Source organism: Leptonychotes weddellii, chromosome 12 (genome assembly GCF_054177405.1).
Source record: "Leptonychotes weddellii isolate Sample4059 chromosome 12, ASM5417740v2, whole genome shotgun sequence".
NCBI lineage: Eukaryota > Metazoa > Chordata > Mammalia > Carnivora > Phocidae > Leptonychotes > Leptonychotes weddellii.
In genome coordinates this window covers 19,330,347-19,351,130 of record NC_138380.1, presented here as the reverse complement: position 1 = coordinate 19,351,130, position 20,784 = coordinate 19,330,347, and the positions used below count along the sequence as shown (strand labels likewise).

General features: G+C 43.3%; 1 protein-coding gene across 1 annotated transcript in view; it reads right to left on the bottom strand.

Moving 5' to 3' along the window:
• COPG2 (coat protein complex I subunit gamma 2) overlaps nucleotides 1-20,784 on the bottom strand; it is a 273,829-nt gene that overhangs the window by 241,874 nt on the left and 11,171 nt on the right. The gene's annotated exons all lie outside the window — the stretch shown is intronic.

Below are 20,784 nucleotides of genomic sequence, written 5' to 3'. Positions count from 1 at the left end.
AAATGCTGAAAATGCCTATTCCTAAAACAAAGACATTTGTGGACAAGAAAAGTTGAGAAGAGAAAATAAGACCACATTCTGGTGTGATTTCCACTTAAGAGAGCAAAGATTCTGGGAAACCTATGTACGTTAGATTTATAAGCCTGCACTTTTTTTCCCCCAAAGACTTACTTGGCGTGAAAAGCTACTTCCTGTACTACAATCATAAAGTCAAATGTTATTTGCTCCTATCATAACCATTCACATACTTCCTGTCATAAAAACTTGAACTTTGCTGGAATATTAAATGAAACATGCCAAAAAAGTACAGGTAGGAAGTGACCATTTGGATATATATTATAAGTTCATGTTCCAATCTAAGCAAGGGATGAATCATCTTTTCTTGGAAAACCAGTTAATTATACTTTGCTGTTTTGGGTGACTAATCCCATTTATGGCCCACAGAATGAACTCTATTCTTTATTTACTGAGCTTAATCAATAGTTTTGTGGCAGCTTCAAGGGTGTCTCTTGGAGGTATTGTGTGTGCACTGGGCTGCAATGTACTTGCAGTGTTCCTGGTCTGGAGCTAAAATCATGAAGATTCAAAACCTTATATAGGGTAGATGTGCACATTTTGAATGCATGTGCAACATTTTTCTCTGATGCCTTCATACTTCTAAAAGAAAACAAGCTTCTAAATTCCTAGGCTTCCGTGTGTCTAGAGAGAAAAGCAGAGCCAGTTGCACACACACAATGAGAGAAGAAAAGTGTGCACGAACAGATTTGTTTACAAAACAGGGCCCAGCAAAGTCTGTCTCTCGGTGCCACAGCAGGATCCATCCAACAAAACAAACACGCAAATGCAGAAGAATCTATGGGCACAGCTCTTCCGGCTGATGAAGGTACAAGGGTTGGTGATTTACAGTGCAACAGTGTGGCCCGGTCTTGAACTGGGAATATGTCACAAAGCCCAGGTGCATATACTTATACATAGTACAATGGTTTCAATGCTCCTTCTACGGCATTTAAAAGTCTCAAATTTATTTCTTCAGAATGGGCATTTTCTCCTAGTTTGAATCCTATGTATTTCCATCTGGACAGGGAGGTCCCTTTAAGCTCACCAGGAAACAACAAAACCAACACATTCTACTTATTTTACTTCAATCAGTTGTATGGCCATCCAGCCAGGTTCACAAGTTCAGACGCCTTTGACTCCCTTCTTCATGGAGCCAAGTATAAGCAGCACCCATTTTCAATGTCCTCCCCCTCCCTTTCCCACTGCCAAAAAACATGGTAGACCTTTATCACTTTGTTCCTGGACCAGCATGATGGCCTTTGTAATGGTTCCCTTGCCAATGAGCAACTATGTGACGGAAAAACACAATAAAAGAGTGAGAAGATGGGGTTCTGGGTTCAGGTCTGCCGGATACAAACCAGGTGATCCCAAGAAAACTGTGCAATTTCCTTAGATCTCAGTGTTCCCATCGATAGCATGAAGAAAATGGCCATCAAATCACAGGGTATAATCCATCATGTATACAGTCACCAAATATGATTTTCTGAAATTTAGCTTCCTCAGATCACTGCACACCTTAAAAATCTTTAGTGATTTTGCTAGAATTTAAGTTCTTCGGCTTGAATTAAATGTCAAAGTCTTCTACAAACTGGAAGGCACCACACAAATGCAACCGGAACCCTAACAGGGGTCATTTCTTGAGTTGCACACCCTAAGTATCATCCAGGACTTTTATGTATTTTTTTTTTTTATACACATGGGCTCTAAGTCCTATGGCCATTCTGAAAGGTTGGTTTTATTACTCTACATTACGTATCAAGAACGTGAGGTTCTGTGAATAACTTACCCAACGTTGTTACATGACCTCGTTAAGTGTCAGGAAAGTACATACAAACCTACATGTGGTTGATAATCAAGCCTACTAAGCCATACTGAGTGCTTTATTTGTTTTTTAAGATTTATTTATTTATTTAGAGAGAGCGTGTGCATATACAAGTGCAGGGGGGAAGGGCAGAGGGAGAAAGAGAATCTCAAGCAGATTCCCCGCTGAGCGCAGAGCCTGACTTGACTATGGGCTGGATCCCACGACCCTGAGATCATGACCTGAGCCCAAACCAAGAGTCAGATGCTTAAGCGACTGCGCCATTCTGGCGCCCCATGAGTGTTTCAACTGTAACATAATATGGGGGGGTGTTTTTCCTAATTACTTGAGTCATCATTCTCTAAGCCCCCGGAATGACCAGGCTGTATAAGAAAGCACAGGTCATCATAATACAAAAACACTGACAAAGTGATCACCTAATGCTTCGTCCTCAGCCGCAGCATCTATTCCTGCTCACTTTTTAGGTTGCTAAGTATCACAGAATACAAATGCAAATGCAGTGTAATTCACTTGTGACAGTTAACTTGCTCAACAGTTAACAACAGAGGAAGTCAAAGTCAACAGAGATGATCTCATGAGAGGTAGACTCTTCAAGGGAATGGTCTGTATATCCAAAGACTACAAGAGGCCCTTGGGAAAATGTGAATACTCACACCAAAATCATTCTCTTTATGATCCTGCCACAGAAGTCACTATTCAATCTTTGTTCAAAGAAATAACATACTGTTGTATCATATCCCAAACTTCTGTTCTATAATGTAAACCAAACTTAGATTCAACTTTTTTTTTTTTAAGATTTTATTTATTTATTTGACACAGAAAGACACGGCAAGAGAGGGAACACAAGCAGGGGGAGTGAGAGAGGGAGAAGTAGGCTTCCTAAAGAGCAGGGAGCCTGATGCGGGGCTCGATCCCAGGACCCTGGGATCATCACCTGAGCCGAAGGCAGATGCTTAATGACTGAACCACCCATCTTTTTAACTCTTCCAAGACTTAGTCCTAATAAAATCTCTTATTAAATCTTTTTTACTGTTTGTTTTAAATGTTTGATTCATTTCAAGTTGATTCTCTTAGTTTTCTGGTACCAGTTATCTTCAGATAATCAGGACCTTCTGAAGTGGTAGTAATAGAAAAAGGAAGAATGAAAGAATTATTGATAGGCAAATGGTGGTCAACAAAAAAAGGGACTAGTTCTCTGGTCCATAAACGAAAAGTAATGTCCTAGTTTTCCTCTCACTTGGAGATTCTCAGGCTCACCTAGTCCAAAGCACCCACGAGAAAGCTGAGCTCATCCACTTCACCACTGTACCTATGGGGGCACAAACGTGGCAGGCAGCATATGGCACCATAAGGGAAGTCTGACCGTCAAGCAAAACCAGACTGCAGTCCAGTAACCTAGTGTAAATTCCAACTTTACAAGACTCACTCTATCCATTCCACCTTTATCCAGTTCCCTGATGATCTCCACTTTTTTTTTTTTCCCCAGAAGACAAGTTTATAATCTGGAAGAATTTTGTCTTTATATAAGACTTCACTCTGAAAAGGCCCCACTGTATCAAGATCCTTCCCAACATAATATGTGCATATATACTTGTATAGAAAACTAAATGGTTTTGCACAAGAGACAAGTGTTGGCAAAGATGTAGAGAAAAAGTAACCCACATGCACTGTTGGTGGGAATGCAAACTGGTGCAGCCACCGTAGAAAACAACATGGAGGTTCCTCAAAAAATTAAAAATAGAATCACCCTACGACCCAGTAATCACATTACTGGGTATTTAGCCAAAAAATACAAAAACACTAATTCAAAGCACCCCTGTGTTTATTGCAGCATTATTTACAAGAGCCAAATTATGGAAGCAGCCCAAGTATCCATCCATAGATAAATGGATAAAGAAGAGTTGGCATACACACACACACACACACACAATGGAATATTACTCAGGCATAAAAAGAATGAAATCTTGCCATTTGCAACAACATGGATCGATCTAAAGAGTATTATATTAAGTGAAATAAGTCAGAGAAAGACAAATACCATATGATCTCACTCATATGTGGAATTTAAGAAACAAAACAAAAGAGCAAAGGAAAAAGAGATAAAGAGACAAAGCAAGAAACAGACTTTTAACTACAGAGAACAAACTGATGGTCACCAGGGGGGAGGTGGATGGGGGAGGGAGGAAACAGGGGATGGGAATTAAAAAGTACACTTATCATGATGAAGAAAAAATACAACTAAATGGTTTTGGTTCCTGCAAATATCCTTCAATCAAAGGTCAGAAAAGGGCTATCTTGAGAATGATTTAATGGGATTTATACTATAAAACCTCATATGCATATTGACTTAACCAAGACGACTCTGGAAAAAAAGTGTGATTATTACGCTTTTTCTAGTGACTATAATGTCCACTTCCAAGAATCTAATAAAATAATGTCTCCCATGCCAGAAAGAAACCCAAGAAGGCATGCCCTCAGAAGACTGAGTTTTAAGTTGGTAAATTCTGACTGTAAGCAATCAGAACACCATTGGTGAGCTTTTCACCTTGCAAAATTGTTGTCTGCTGTAGGGATTTCGGCCTGTTCCTAAAGAGACAGCAGTTCTCTTTATAGCTCCTTCAGAGGGAAGGAGCTTCCCTCTGAAAAGTGGAAGGTGTTACTCTTCATTAGGAAAAATGGAGAGCCTGTGATCTACACATCACAGTAGAGCTTCTTTTTCCTATAGGCAAAGGCTAGAAGCTCAACAATGCACAGTGCAAAATTAATATGTAAGAATATACAAGAGCCTTTTCTAGATTTCAGCAATCTGACAGTGGGGAATGGGCTGAGCAGAAGTGGGATGGGAAGGATGGGGTCTATTCCACAGTTTTCGACTTCTATGATCCCGAAAGAGGTTTTAACACAGGACTGGCTTTCCAAAAGGGATTTTCTAGCACTGACCCCAAAGGCGGCATAATGATGTTGCAGTGTATATTACCGAAGGCCACTGATAATGGTATTCTTCTCTTTAAGACAAAGCAGAAGCTGAAGATGCAAGCAGACAGAGTGGAGCAATGCTGCAACTGCATTTAGAGTCCTCGGAAGCAGTGAAGCCTGTGCTTTAGAAGCTCAGGGTGGAATGCTTGTTTTGGAGAGCATCCAGCGGAGAGCATTTGGTTTCCTCCATTTAACCAGGTCACCCAGGCATGGAATGCACAGTTCTGCCAGACAGAGAGCGTTTTGGATGCCTGAGAAACAAGAGCTTGTCCGGGCTACTGATGCGAAGAGAGGCCACGGTTTCCTTTTTCTCTGCTTTGAATGGCGGCCTTGACGTCACAACAGCATGGAACCACTGGGGGTACAGATAACAAGGCGCAGGCCAAGAGCGCCCTGCTCTGTTGTAGGGCCGCTTTAATCTCCTCCTGACATCTCTGGTCGCGGAGAGTCGGCACGAGCAGAGGTGAAGGGCTGGGGCTTAAAAATAAAGGCAGTCCCTGGGCTGAGGAAACAGACCTTCGGCCACGCTAATCATCACCTTCAAGAAAATTCCACGTGTTTCGGACAGTGTCGACTTCCCAGGGAATGTCTGCAGGGATTCTGCTGATGGTGCAGATACCTGCGCTCTCCCTGAAGAGCTAAACTTCCTGGATATCAAAACAGAGCTCTTGTGAGAGGCGCATTAAGTCCTAGGAAATGCAAGGCGCTTGTGAGAGCAGGCAGACAGTCCTTGCAAGAGCCCTGTCCTGTTTTCTGAGATAAAAATACCCTTTCAGGGATTTTATAAATTTAAGTTCGCGCAATCAAACATGTGCGTTTAGTACCCAACTGCACGTGTCTGGACAAACGGCGAACACTGTTCAGACGCTGGCAGGTTCAACTCACCGTTATTTGAAGTGAGTTGTCTGTGTTGGTCCTCGGAGCAGTCTGAAAAGCACGATCGTTTGTGTTTCAACCTTGCATCAAAATTATAAATGATATTTAGCTACGTGAGTGTCAGATCACGTATTTCCATCATAAATGCAATGCTAACTACAGACGTACCAGGCAATGTGCAGACAGGATCTGAAAGCATCACCCCCCTGCTTTCATGAACAGAGAACAGTCTTCTGTTGCCACAGCTTTGCCCTAGTCAGTCCTCTGCCTTGGGAGCACCAACGGCTCTTACCAAGCCCAAGCCCTAGCCTAAATCCATAGTGCTCGGGGTCCTTCGGGACAGATGAAGCTAGAAAACCAAGGGCTAGTGGGGGTTGATTCTGAGGGGTATGTGTGTGTATGTTGTGTGTTGTGTGTTGTGTGATGTGTGATGTGGGGCAGAGCACAGCATACAGAGAACAATGGGAACACCTGCTCCCATGACTTCTGTGCTCATATTTGGAAAAGCAGTTCAGCAGAAGGAACAACATTTCCAAGCTACCTGGCCCCTTTAATCAGTTCTTTCTCTTCTTAATTAAAATGAGCACTCCCAATGTGGCCATTGGGTCGATCTTGTTTCAACAGAATAATCTGGGGCGCCTGGGTGGCTCAGTTGGTTAAGCGACTGCCTTCGGCTCAGGTCATGATCCTGGAGTCTCAGGATCGAGTCCTGCATGGGGCTCCCTGCTCAGCAGGGAGTCTGCTTCTCCCTCTGACCCTCCCCCTCTCATGTGCTCTCTCGCTCTCTTTGTCTCTCTCTCAAATAAATAAATAAAATCTTTAAAAAAAAGAGAGAGAAAATAATCTGCTATGAAGACTGACTTACTTTCAAAGGTAAAAGAGGGTACAATTCTGATCTCAAACTCTCATTTGACACCTGTACAACAATACTGCCCTTCTGACTTCAGGCTGTCCTGAACAACCCTCACCCTCTACAGGTGTCTCAAGCCTGTTCTGGAAGCTGGTCTTTGGACTCAAGTACTCTTAACTGGGTAGATCACAAACCCTGTGTCTCATTCCCACTGTTTAAAAAAAAACTCTCAGTATGTTCCGTGATTAAATAATGGAGAAGATGCAGCAAAACTTTTTACCTACTTTTTTTTTTTTTTTTCAAATGCTGGTCATACCCAAAAGGTGAAACTTATTCTAGCCCTACCTGTGTTTTTATTTTATAAGAGCTCTTTATGGTTTAAGAACCATAATTAAATCTCCTCTGAACTGATGTATTAAACTTAAGTTTTCAAGAAGACAATGAAGATATTTCTCAAACTTAAGACAATTTATTTTTGTCTGATGTAAAGGACAAGAGAATGAGAGGGAAAAATAATTTTTTGTCATCTGTATCTTGATTAGAATTTTCTAATGTTCAAATTCCTGGTTATAAACCACAGTAAACAATCAGTCATTCATTAAGGAGCAACTATTGAAAAGGCGATATTTAAAAGAGGAAAAAATAAAACATGATGTGATTAAAACCCTATGCACGTCTTCACTTCAAGGCAAACGCTGTGCCCATCTGGGTATTTAGGAGGTGCCAAATATCATTGGGATCTAGATTTAATTCATGTCATAAAGAAAGCACCGTATTTAATTTGTTCACAAAAGACCTAGAACCTCATGGAAATGGTGGTGGTGATAAGGACAGTGAAGTGAACTATTATTAAAATGAGGTATTCATTTTTAAATTATTTAAATGCAGGATCAATCATAAACGTGAACAAACTCTCAATGATCTAGTGTTCCACTCTTAATGAGAAAGTAATTTTGAAGATAATTTTCAGCTTTACTAGGTTTCTGCTCTAATTTGCTCCTCTGTTAGGAAATGTTGAAAAATTAGTGGGTTTAAAAACCCCGGCTGCGTTGAGTCAGGGAGGCCAAAGAACAAGAGACAACATTTGTCTCTTTTGTTCCCAGGGGCCTCAAAGACCGAGCCTGAGAATTTATGGACACCAGACACATGCCCGGAGCTGAAGGCACTGTTTTCGCTCGCTTTAGTGGATGCTGAGGACTGGGGAGAACCTGAGCCTTCTTTTCGAGTGAGAGGAAACCAGACACGTGCCGGGCCCCACAACCCCCAGCGCAGGTGCAGAGGCACCCATGTTTAGAAGTAAACGCTGCGCCCCCCCGACCTGCCTTCTGGGGTGGCCACCTTCAGGGCTGGCAGCTTCCTCACATCCACACTCTCTTGCCCACTGAGTCTTACAAGGAACTGCAGATCTGATCCCTGTTTTCAGTCCAAGGACACTGATGGGACTTCTCTATGAATTTTCCTTAGACCCGACAGCTAGCAATGACCCTTTTCCAATCCCCCTTGGAAAATGGTAGAGATTATGTATATCCTAGCTCTAACTGTATTTGTAAAAAATAAAATAAAATTTAAAAAGATTTTTCTCCTCCAGTCTATCCTAACTCAACCAACAGTCATCATCCAATCCTGTAATGCACATGTGAGAAATTCGTTTTCACAGACTGTCACTTGTGCTTGTTAGAAAAAACTTGCTTCAAAAGTTTCTATGTACCAATGTAACCATCTACCTGTCTGTGCTCTACCTGTCTGAAAACAAACTCTCATAATACTAATCTCCAAGAGGGATTCTGTACTAGATACTTTATAAAACCAAGGTGTTTATGCTCACAAATCTACCCTCTAAAAGGCAACAACAGAACGGCTCTGTCATTATCCTTAGCTTCTGGATATGTACATGGAGAGTCACATGCCGGGTGTTACCTGCATTCTTCACTGTATGTGTTCTTTTCCTTCACAGCACATTATAACCTACAGTTGCCTTTGTGTGCTTACATCCTCTCTGTTTCTTCCACTAGCCTGTAAATTCCATGAAGGCAGGATTAATGTCTGTGTTATCCTTGTATCAACACTGTGGACGGAGTGGAGGAGAGGGGTGTGGAGGGGAGGGCAGGGCAGGGGAGGGGAGGGGGAACAGAGAAGCAGCAGGAAAAGCAAGGGAAGGGAAGACAACCTTGCAACAGCAGCTATGCTGGTTTCGGTCAACAGAAGGAGGACTTCCACAGTTTCATCAGATTTTACATTCACAGAATTTAAAATTCTTTGGAACTATAACCTCATCAAGTCTCATTACCTCAAGTCATCTTTTAACATTAAATTAAAATTATTACTTATGACACAGAGGCACGGAAGTGAGGAATAATTCACTTCTAGATCTTTTTTGTTGGGTCTATACAACAGCCACTGAGGCAGGTCCTTCTGCTTACTGACCTTTTAAGTTACCTGTTTATAAATACAAAGCCTTTTCTGTAAGTGGATAGTTTAAGGATTGTGATAAAGGTCCAGCATTTCTTTCCTTTTTATTCATTCAACATATATTGGAAACACAAAGGCTCACTTTTAACTTTGGATACATTTATGTACAAGGAAGAACTAGTTCTCCAGAAACCTTCTCATTTACCACTTACGTAACAATGTAGTTTCTGGTAAAAGGACCCCAGTCAATGAAGAAACCATGTGCCAATAATAAGCAGGGTCATGAGATCAGGGCAACCTCAGACCCGACAGCTAGGAAGGCAGGTGTGTCACTGAGAGGATTCTCATGAGCCCTGATTGCCGGGCTTGGGGAGGGAGCCCCCACGGTGTTCCTCCTCAGACAATGTATCTCACGATGGGCACGGTCATCCACACAGGACAGGTGAGGACTCGCCCAAGCTCACACAGCCCCAACACTTAAAGGCTGCGCATGCCTCCCCGTGGGCCTCACTGCTCAGTTTCTGCAAGGAACACGGGCTGCAGGAAGTGGCGACAGAATCACGTGCACCACAAAGTGTGAACGCTGACTTCTTCTGCGGGAAAGAAAAGTCCAAATAGACCAGTATGGTTTCGAAGCATCTTGTCCAGGAACAGTTATGGGCAGGAAAATTTAGCCTGCTGAGCTGAGAGCAGCCCCCATCTGCCCTCCTGTTGAGGCAGAGATAAACATAAACTTGCATCCTCAGTGGCCGCCCTGGGAATTGTGAGAATTAACAGAACTAATGCGTGCCTTTTGTGTCTCAGTATTGTGGGTCTCCTGTGATAATCTCCCTTGTGAAAAATACATCCAGACCCAGCTCCGATCCAAATGTGGTCAGAACCACCTTTCCCTCAGTTGCTCCTCAATCAGTTTATCAAAATATATTATTAGCTGAGGAGGGTCCACAGTATGTCCAGCATTCTTCTGGTGACAAAAGTAATAAATCACTCCCTGTACTTTCCGCACTCATGTCGTTTACAATTCAGATGCTCGTCTCCCTTCTCCTGGATGCCTACATCTTTTCCTTGACTGATGTGGCTTTAAAACACATGGCACATTCACAAACCCAGGGAGCTACCTGCACAGCACCTGTCACATGGCAAGAAAGGCAAAGAGGTCTCCCTCCTGACAGCTGGGCTAATTCACCTGGGTCCTGACCTGTATCACCCGTGTCCTAGGAATGTAACCTTAGCCATCACACCCTCCTGATGGCAATCAGCTATGACTTGCTCACTCTGTGGGTAGGACATTGTGCATTCCAGCTTCGTGTGCAAGAGTATTTCCTGGTCCAGCTGTGGCCTGTGGCCACAGCAGAGGTCTTAACCCCTTCAGCAAGCCCCAGTGGGAGATGGACTTGAAGCCAACGATCTATAATTAATCCTAGTGCCAATGTGGGTTTGTCAAAGGCCCCCAGAGCAAAACATGTTTTCCCTGGCTAGGGCTTGGCTTCCTAGCCTTAAAAAGGATTCTCAGTATTTATTGCAGTAAAATTAAGCACTTTCAAATTTCTGCCAGATCCCCTGGAGAAATATGGTTTATTAATACCAAACAAATGTGATGCTTGAAAGGCAGGAGACCCAGATTCTAGTCCCTGGCCCACTATTGACTCACTGGGTGGCTTCAGGCAAATCACTTAAATCAACAGACATCATATTCAACAGGCACAGAATGGGCACTTGGTAGGTGGGCAGTGCTCTGTGAGGTCTGAGGCCAGGTTCAATGGTGAAACTAAGTCAGTATAGACAAAGCCCTTTGCTAGGGGCCACTGCCTGGAGTGCCATTTTTTATAGCTGGGATCAAAGTGGCCATCCTGAAATATGACCCTACAATTTTTTTAAATCTTGAAGCTGAAGAAACTGGGTGAAACTTATTTAAAAGAGGGGCAGTCCCAAATAATAACCAAGAGCACAGCTCTTAGGAGCCAACTCTGTGGATCTGAATCCTGGGTCTACCATTTATGAGCTTTAGTTTTCTCATCTGTAAAGTGGGAACAAACAGTATCTACTGGTCACACAGGTGATTGTGAAGATTACATGAGTTAACACTTGTACTTGAACTGAAGTGAACATTAGCTCTTAGCTACAATTTAACAAAGTAAAATTAGGTATGTATCCTTCTGGAATACAAAATAAAATCACACACACACACACACACACACACACATGCGTGGTTTCATTTGCAACTCACCTGCATTTGCAAATAACCTTTATACTACGGAGTTTGCAAAACACTTTTCCCCCTATTTTCTTTGAATCTCATATTCTCATTTATTCTTTTACAAGTCACACGTCAGCAAAGTTACAAGGCAGATTGGAAAATAAAAACAAAAACAAAAAGAAGCTTTAAGAAAAAAAACAACAACAATTCTAAGATAAAAATCTCAATTGCTGGATTAAGTAGCATTCTAGGAACAGCTGGAGAGGTAATGATTTGGATGCCATCCACAGGCTGGTACCTCTACCTCAGAACTCTCCTACAGACTTCAATTTCCACCCATCTACCCAACATCTCCATGAGAATTCTAATAGCCATCTCAAAGTCACCATGTCGAAAACAGAACTCCTTGTTTTGCTCCCCCCCCAATGAACCAGGTAATGGGTAAAGCAGGATATATTCACACACACTGGGGTACTGTAGAAGGAACAGCTGTATCCCCAACAACATGAATGAATTTTATAAACATGAGCTGCAAAAAACTGCACACATGTTTACACATCTCAAAATACCTTTAGCAATGCACATTTGTATGATAAAACATATACATTTGTTTAAAAAAATCAAGAGAATTATAAATACAAATTTCAGAATTGTGAGGAAGCCAGAGAATGGTCGAAATGACGTACAGAGAGATCCAAAAGTATCTGTAATGTTTTGATTCTTAAATTGGGTGGTGGTTCACTAGAGCGTATTTTTTTTATTGTGCTTTAGAGCTTATTTATATGTTACACATAATCTTTTGTACATATAAAATGATCAAATTAAAAAAAAAATACAACCCACACAAAAATGAATTGTTATTTCAAAACCATAAACTAAGCAGTACAGGAAGGTAAATCTTGCTAAAAAAAGGAAGAAATTAATGTATACTAATAACAATGGTTATGGAATATAATTACTTTATCAAGGAGACTAAAACACACATGTAGGAGGTGGATCAAATGCCAAGGAAAAAATATTCTGACCAGGTTTACAGGTCAGAACAAATTTATTTATCAGGAATATCTTTCCTATTTTGCTAGGCTTTCTTTCTTAAAAACAAAATGGATTAGCGTTCCTTGTTTGGTGAGAGGACAATCTGAGGCTGCTAAGGATGAGGATGTCTCCCAGCCCTGCCCCCATGGAGGCTGAGGTTTGTGTAGTAGAAGCTCAGGGCCACACCTGTTGAAGGCCCATGATTTTAGATTTGCTCTTCTTTCCTGCATCAGCACTGATAGCAGACAGTTTGTTGTAGCTAGACTCAAAATACGCTTTCTTCTGTTTAGAACATCTAAGTTGCAAGTCTTAAATGAACACAGTATAAGAGTCTATTTTAGAAGGAAGTGACCGAGCTCAAAGCAACACCAGGCATACCTATCTGTTCGAACAGGCATAAAACAAAAAGAGGCCTGTGCATTTCTTGTCCTTTTCAAATAAAGAGCTGGATCTATTTGAATGGCCAGGGAGAAGAAGATAGTTTGATTCAGAGTTGGCATGGGTTTAGGGGAAGAAATGTCTTTGTAGCCGGTCCTAAATATTATGGTAACTTGGACTGAGTTAGTCTCCAAGGGAGAAGTCACCGCATGTTGTAACAGAAGCCACTGGGCTTGGCAAGGGAGGGAATGAAAGAATTGCAATTAAAGCAATACCATTTCCCCATCATGGTGAAGATCTGCTGGCCGGGACGGTTCCTTGTCCTCTTTCTCCAAAGCCGGTCCAATTAAAACTGACCTTTTAAATCAGCCTTCACCATATTCTAAAGAGTACTGAATGCTGGGATGAATCTTAATTTCTAATGAATTCTTAAGGAGAACTTTTTCTTCCCTCCTACTAAGAAAAGAATAAACAGATCAACAGAGTCAAAAAGAGGAGTGCCAGAAAAAAAAAAAATTTGTGTTTGAGAAGGTTGTGAAGGCACATTTTTCAAATTTATCTATTACTTTTGTGGCTCTAAATAAGGTAACACTGTGTTCCATTTTGATGTATGCCCCCACCACCCCACAATTTAATTTTGAAAAATTACATTCTTGCCTATATCTGCCTTGCTATTTTGACGGGTCATTCCCAAACATAAACTGCCCTACTTTGAGGCTTTCCAAAGCTACAAGGAGGTGCATTCTCGTACAAAGCAAGCTGTTAATGAGTTTTTACTGAGTGAATCTGCATTCTTTCCTGGCCTTGATTTGGATATAAATTATAAGGCTTCATATACTAACAATAATAGAGTTTCTAGCCAGTCAGGTTTCTTTTTAAGGCAAAAAAAAATTATAAAAAGCATAAACCTTGGTTCATAGATTAAGCATGTATACAGACCCATGTATTTTATGAAACACAGAAGCCCAGAGGTGACTCTGCTAGGCCATACCATTTGTTTTACAAAGGAAAAAAGAGAATTCACACTATTTACTACAGGTCTGCAGAAATCATCATATACTTGCATGATTAAAGGCAAGATTATAAGGCTAAGTATTGAATGCTGCTTATATTTTTTGATCAAACTCATCATAATTTACTATTTCTCCAAAAGGAAAAACAAGCTTATATAATGGTGCTGATTACAATATCTAGTTTACAGTTATGAGAAGCAAAGGAAATAAGCTTTGAGGAAAAAAACAGGAAAAACAGAAGTAACACAGTTTTGGTCTACAAAGTGGTTTTCCATGTATTTCATCTGAAAAGAAAGGAGATACGTTAATTAGATAGGTGAGGACCTAAGGGGTATGTGTGTGACTAAGTGTGAGTGCACACGTGTGAGTGCATGTGCACGAGTGTGAATGTGAGTGCACGTGTGAATGTGAATGCACGTGTGGAAGAGAGAAAGACACAGGGGAGAAAGAGAGGGAGAGACCTGGAATAATGGAAAAAACAGAGACCTTTAGGAATGTCTTAAAAACATATAATTTGATGTTTCCTTAAAAAGCACCAATATTATTTAGATATTGTCCTAGATCAGTAGAGTACAAGCTATAAAACAGCAGTCCTGGGTGCTAATGACAGGGATGTATAGAACATCACTTAGAGGTCTTTGGGGAAGGAGATTTATTGCTAGACCCACGCAGTACCTAACTGAAGCCTAGGCTGATATGCTCATCCCGAAACCCAGAGAAAATATCCTCCAACAGGTGCTAGAGGGCTCACCCCACAAGGAGTCCAGAGTACCCCCGGCAGGTCGGGGCTCAACTCCCAGGTTGGTGGTGATCACAGAGAACAGAGTGAGTCTGTCACTCCACATCCGTGCATTAAGTACCTACTATGTGTCAGGTAGTGCGCTTGGTAGATGCTGAAATCTGGTGGTGAAGCCAGTGAAGAAAAGTTCCTGCTCTCAGGGAGCTTACAGTCTAGCAGGGAAGAGTGGTGAGTCCCAGGGAGGGACAGCAGGGAGACTGAGGCCACTGGCTGGTGTCATTAAGATAGAGTTTAAATCCTGCTCGGCTACTGACCTTGAAGACATTCTGGAACTCCCTCATCACGGCTTTCTTTAAATGTGAAATGGGATGATAACGTTGAGAAGACTGCACGAGGTATGTTTGTAAAGCATCTGTAAGAGTTCTGACACACACGGGGCCCAGTAAATGGCAGTTATGAACCAAGGGACGTACACACAGAAGCTTGCTATCTCCTTCCCCAGAACACACCCCAAATTACTGGACAAGGAACTAAACCACATCACCACTTTATCACATTTCTGTATGATTTTGGCAAATCAGATGGCCACCAGTGTTACTAGGGTAGACAGGAAAGTCTAGTTGCTAAAAACAGACCCCACCAAGAGGCCCAAATTGCTGCTATAATGGGTATGTTTTCTGTTTCTTAAGGCGGTAGCAAGCAGATATTATCAGATGGCCTCTTATAACTTAAATACCTTATAAGCATTTTCTCTTTAAAAACAAACCCCATAAGGTGTGCCGGGGTGGCTCAGTTGGTTAAGCATCTGCCTTTGGCTCAGGTCATGATCCCGGGGTCCTGGAATAGAGCCCCACTTCGGGCTCCCTGCTCAGCGGGCAGCCTGCTTCTCCCTCTCCGTCTGCTCCCCATACTCGTGCGTGCTCTCTCTCTCAAATAAATAAAATCTTTTAAAAAATAAATAATACAAACCCTATAAAAAGTACCACTACCACAGTGAGTGTTCTGCATGATGACTCCACAAGGAAAGATGAAGAGCTATGCTCAGGACATCTATGCTGAGAAGTAGTAAAGAGGAATGATTAGGAGCACAACCTCTGGAGCCAGGCTTCCTGGACCCCAAGTGCCCCTATCACTCACTACTGTACAGCAACGACCATGTTGCTCAATGGGACTCAGTGCCTAAAATCTGTCACATGGGGATAGTATTAGATCCTATCTCACTGGGTAGTTGTATGGATTAAAATCACAAACATCTACAAAGCAACTGGATTAATACCCAACATACAGAAAATGTTAAATGTTCCATAATGTTAGTGACAATTACTCATGGCAAACCTGGTAACCTTATCATCTTGCTAATAAAAACACGAGAGCCCAACACTGAGACAACAACTGAACCACAGCAGAGGAAACCGAGTTCTTTCTTTGGTTCTCCCATCAATTTTATGCATCACAGTGCATACACCACATCCCTTCTACAATTCACTTTCCTCATCTACAGAACAAGTTACATACAAATAGAAGTATAAATATATGTGTGTGTGTGTGAATATATGTATATACACATGGTCAGCAGCTGAGCAACTTAAATGTCTGCACTTTCCCATCTATGATAGTTAGGGTTCTCCAGAGAAAACAGAAACAAATAAGATGCATGTGTGCTTGCGTGTGTGTGTGTGTGTGTGTGTGTGTGTGTGAAAGAGAGAGAGAGAGAGAGTGTGTGAGTCTGTCTCTGTGTTAAGTATGGTGGAGAGAAAGATGGAGAATGACGGAGAGATTTATTTTAAGGAACTGGCTCAGGCGATTATGGGGGTTGGCAAATCTGCAATCCGCAATCAGGCTGGTGACCCAGGGGAGCGCTGTGTGGCAGTCTGAGGTGGAAGGGCGTCAGGAGACAGAATTCCTTGTTCCCAGGGACAGGGTGGGGGGGCACCAATCTTTTTCTCTTAAGGCTGTCAACTGGATGAGGGTTATTATGGAGGATAATTTGCTTTACTCAGAATCTACTGACTTACATGTTTAACCTCATCTAAAAATACCTCCACAGTGACATCTACATGGGTGTTTCACCCAATATCTGGGTACCGTGACCTAGCTAAGTTGACACATAAAATGAACCATCACACTATCCTTGCAAGAGAAATCATGTTCAGATGATTCTCTGCTGCAGGAAGGGCCCCTAGAATGCACAGCGATTTCACTCTCTGCAATCAGATTAAAGGCAAGATATTCAGATGAGGCACCCACTTCTCTCGAGGCGAATTCTAAGTCTGAACAAACCCTGTAAAGTAGATGTAGAGGATGACGGCATGGGGACAGCAGAATGAATCAGGGGAATGAATGCACTCCAGTCCACAGAAGGGACGAGCCTTTAGAACAAGGCCTGCAAACTCAGTGCCCGTCAGAGCCAGGTACGTAACACAGAGGAGTGACACAAACAGAGTGGGGGATGTGTGGAGGGTACAGGGCACACCGCATCCACAAGAGCCGCAGAAGCCTCCAAGTCCAGCATTCTTTCCGCACTGGCCCAAGGATGCAGCGTGGCTCAGGGGGAGGGCCGTCGACTTCCAGTCAGGCAAGGGGGCCCTGGCTCCCAGCTTGACAACTTGTCAGCAGCACGACCTGGAATGAGTTACCTACAGCACCCCAGGCCTCTGCTTCACTGACGTTACATAATTATGGTGAATACTCAGAGAATCATTCTTCAAATGGGATGGCATGTGTATGTTATATATTACACATGATATACATGATTTGCTATTTTAATGTGTGTCTTAGTTTTCCTTCTTTGCTTTTATGAGCCATCACTCGTGTATCACTTACTGTGCCCAAGGCACTGCTTTACGACTCACGCGGTCCTCCCAACAGCCCTATGAGGCAGGTACTCATTTTACAAATGCAGCACAGAAAGGGCAAATAGTTTGACCAGCAATGGGACACAGTAGAGAATTCTAGAAGACTGCCTAAGAGATACAAAAGAGCAAGATGCTACAATAGATCCACTCCTCAAGCTACCATGAGCCTCTTTTCTTTCAACCAAAAATGTGTTGCAAGCAGGGGTTATACTTGCTGCCGTACCTGGTGATTCCCAATCACTCCCTAACTTCTTGCCTGCCCTTCACCTCCACTGCTGCAAGGAGCTGCTCTCTCACGGGCGCTGAAGACTCCCGGGCTCATTGAGTGAAGGTCCCGCCCCATCCTGGCCTCCTGAGCCTCGCGTTAGTGGGGCACTGCTCAACACCTCCTTCTTTGGCACTGACCTTCTTTGGTCTTCCAGGACTCTGAACTTCCGTGTTTTCCTCTTTGAAACTGCCTCCCTGATCTCCTCCCACCCCTCAACTCCTCTCAGAGGTCTGGCCCCGGGTTCTACTCATTTTGTCTTTGTGCCCTTGCTTTTCTTCGCTCGCTAATGCTGTCACGCAGTCCACGGTAATCACATCTTCAGGGCACACCTCAGTGCCCGGCCTCCGTGCCTCCTCAACAGGTGGTGACTGACCTCTGCACTGACCCTCTCTGCTCCGAGTCCAGCCAACAACCTTTGTGACCCCCACCTTCACATGAAAACCCCCTCATCTCCCACAGCCAGCCTCCACCCTCCACTTCACCCATCTGCTCTCATGACCTTGTTCTCTTATCATCCCTTGAACTGCTTCGCTTGTGCAATAATAAATCTGGATATCCCGCTCTCTGGCCGCAACCCCTATCCTTCAGCTCTCAGTTACTGTATTCACCCATTACTCAGGATACCAGTTACTCAGGATAACCAAACCTAACAATTCTAAACCCCAAATCTGACCCCCCCACTGCGTCCTCTAGTTAAGTACCAGCAACAACTCAGCTGTCCATCAGAAACCTGCACGTTGGGGCGCCTGGGTGGCCCAGTCAGTGAAGCGTCCGACTCTTGATTTCGGCTCAGGTCGTGATCTCCTGGGTCATGAGACTGAGCCCCACATCGGGCTCCCCGGTCGGCGGGAGTCTGTTTGAAATTGTCCCCCTCTCTACACCGCCCCCCACTTGCGTGCTCTCTCTCTCTCTCTCAAATAAATAAATAAAATCTTAAAAAAAAAAAAAAGAAACCTGTATGTTCACTTTTATTCCTCTCCCTCATCTTCCATATCCCCAAATTCCAACACATCTACCACCCTTAAGTATCACCCCGCCTCTCTCTCTACGTAGATCGCCATCATCTCTCACCCAGACTCCTCTCTCCAACAGTCTCCTAACCTGTTTCCCTGCTTCCAGTACCTGCTTCCCTACAATCTCTTCTCCAGCAGACAAAACGGTCTTTTATTTATTTATTTACTTGTTTATTTTTATTTTAAGTAATCTCTACCCCCAACGTGGGGTCTGAACTCACAACCCCGAGATCAAGAGTCATATGATCTTCTGACTGAGCCAGCCAGGCATCCCCAAAATGGTCTTTCTAAATATGAGTTCTAATCATGTCACCCCCGTGCTTAGAATTAACCAACACTTCCCTGCATTCTTAAGATAGTAATGGGTGGGGGGAGCGCCTGGGTGGTTCAGTCAGTTAAGTGTCCTGATTTCGGCTCAGGTCGTGATCTCAGGGTCATGGGATCAAGTCCCGTGTCGGGCTCTACGCTCAGCGCTGAGTCTGCTTGAGATTCTCTCCCTCTCCCTTTGCCCCTCCCCCCTAAAATAAACAAACAAAATATTAAAAAAAAAAAAAAAAAAGAAAGAAACTGGATTCCTTAACACAGTTTCTGGGGCATTTCCTGATCTAGCTGCTGCCCGCCGCTCTAGCCTTACCTGCTGCACTCTTATCTCATTCCAGTCACATTATGTCCATTCTTCAGATGTACTGTTTCTCTCTTGCCTCTGGGTCTAGTACATTCTATTTCCACTGCCTCAAATATGCCTTTTTTTGCTTTATCATGGCACTCATCATTGGGTGTCATGTTAAGTACTACAACCTCTTCAGAGACTTCTGTGTCCCCAGACTTGCTTATGTCCCCTGGGTGGCTTTTCCTATAGCGAATCTGCACTTTTCCTTGCATTATACTCAACCCACAGGGTGGCATCTCCCTCACAAGCCTGCAGCTCTGTGAATCAAGACAGTGGCTCGCTCACTCCCCACTGTATTCCTCTGCCATGGAGCACTGGTCCAAAGGACACTCAACTGTTTACTGAGTAAACAAACATGCAGTTGATTCTTAAACTCCGATCCTCCTGACTTTGTCCTGGAGATTCAGTTCCGTGTCTCCAGTCACCTGATGGACATCTTACCAGCACCTAAACTGCATACATACAAAATAACAGAGATCACCTTCTCTTTCACATCTGCTCTCTTCCAAACAGAGTTGAGTAGAGAGAACATGGGCGTGGAAATCAGGGACATCTTCAATGCTCTGCTCTATATCCTATTAGCTGAACAACTTCAGACAAATCTATCTCCAAGCCTTAGGTTTCTCATCTCTGCAATAAAGACAAAAATACCAACCTTATAGAACTAGGAAACGACTGAATGAGATAACACATGTGAAATGCTTGGCTAATGGCAGAGAAGTAATAAATAGTACCTGCGTTCTAAAATTTGAAATTAAGGTTTGCTTCCATCCTTCCTCCCCAGCGGCCAACCTCTGTTATCCAGGCAGTTCGTTTTCTCCATTCCAATTGTCCCCCCTCATCTGGGCCCTCGTCCCCTCCTCCCCGGACTGTCTCACCAGCTCGCATGGCTTTGCGCTCGGATTCTCTCACTGGCCGACCGCCCCACACACTGACACCAGACGAGGCTTCCTCCAGGAGAGTTCCCACTGTCACTCTCATGACCAGAACTCTTCCACTGCTCCCCAGTGGCTTAGGATTAAGTTTAAATCATTTAGTCGTCTGACATTCATGGCCTTCCTGGATCTGGCCTCGACAGACCTTAGCTGCCTTATCTTCTCATTAGTCACTTTTACACACAAGGTTGCCCGGCAACAACAAATCAGTTACTGCCCGCTCTGTCCACCGGAATTTCCCATCCCTCTTTATGCCTTTGCTCAGCTTCCCTTGGACACGGACACTCTCCCTCCAAGTCTTCAAGTCCAACACTACCCTTCTGTCAATGTCCAGCTCCTTTATCCATAAAGCATTTCTTGGTCATCCTGGCCACAGCAAAGCTTTCTTTTCTACAAGCGTGCAGTGTCTTTGGTTCGCTCTCCATATTAGCACATTTATCTCTCTCTCTACGTTCATTCTGTCACCCATACACGGAATCTTAGTGCAAACTTTTTGAGGGCAGCCTCTGGCCATGCCCACATGGCCACATGCAGAAAAGCACCCAGGAAATGGTGGCTGAATGTACAGCCCCACAGAGTCCTGCTGAGTAGCACCAGCATCTGCTGTCCATAGCCAATCAGCTCCCCTGATCAGCTCCTAGAACCGTGCCTGGCACAGAGTGACACTCCACAGGTAACTGTTAAATGAACT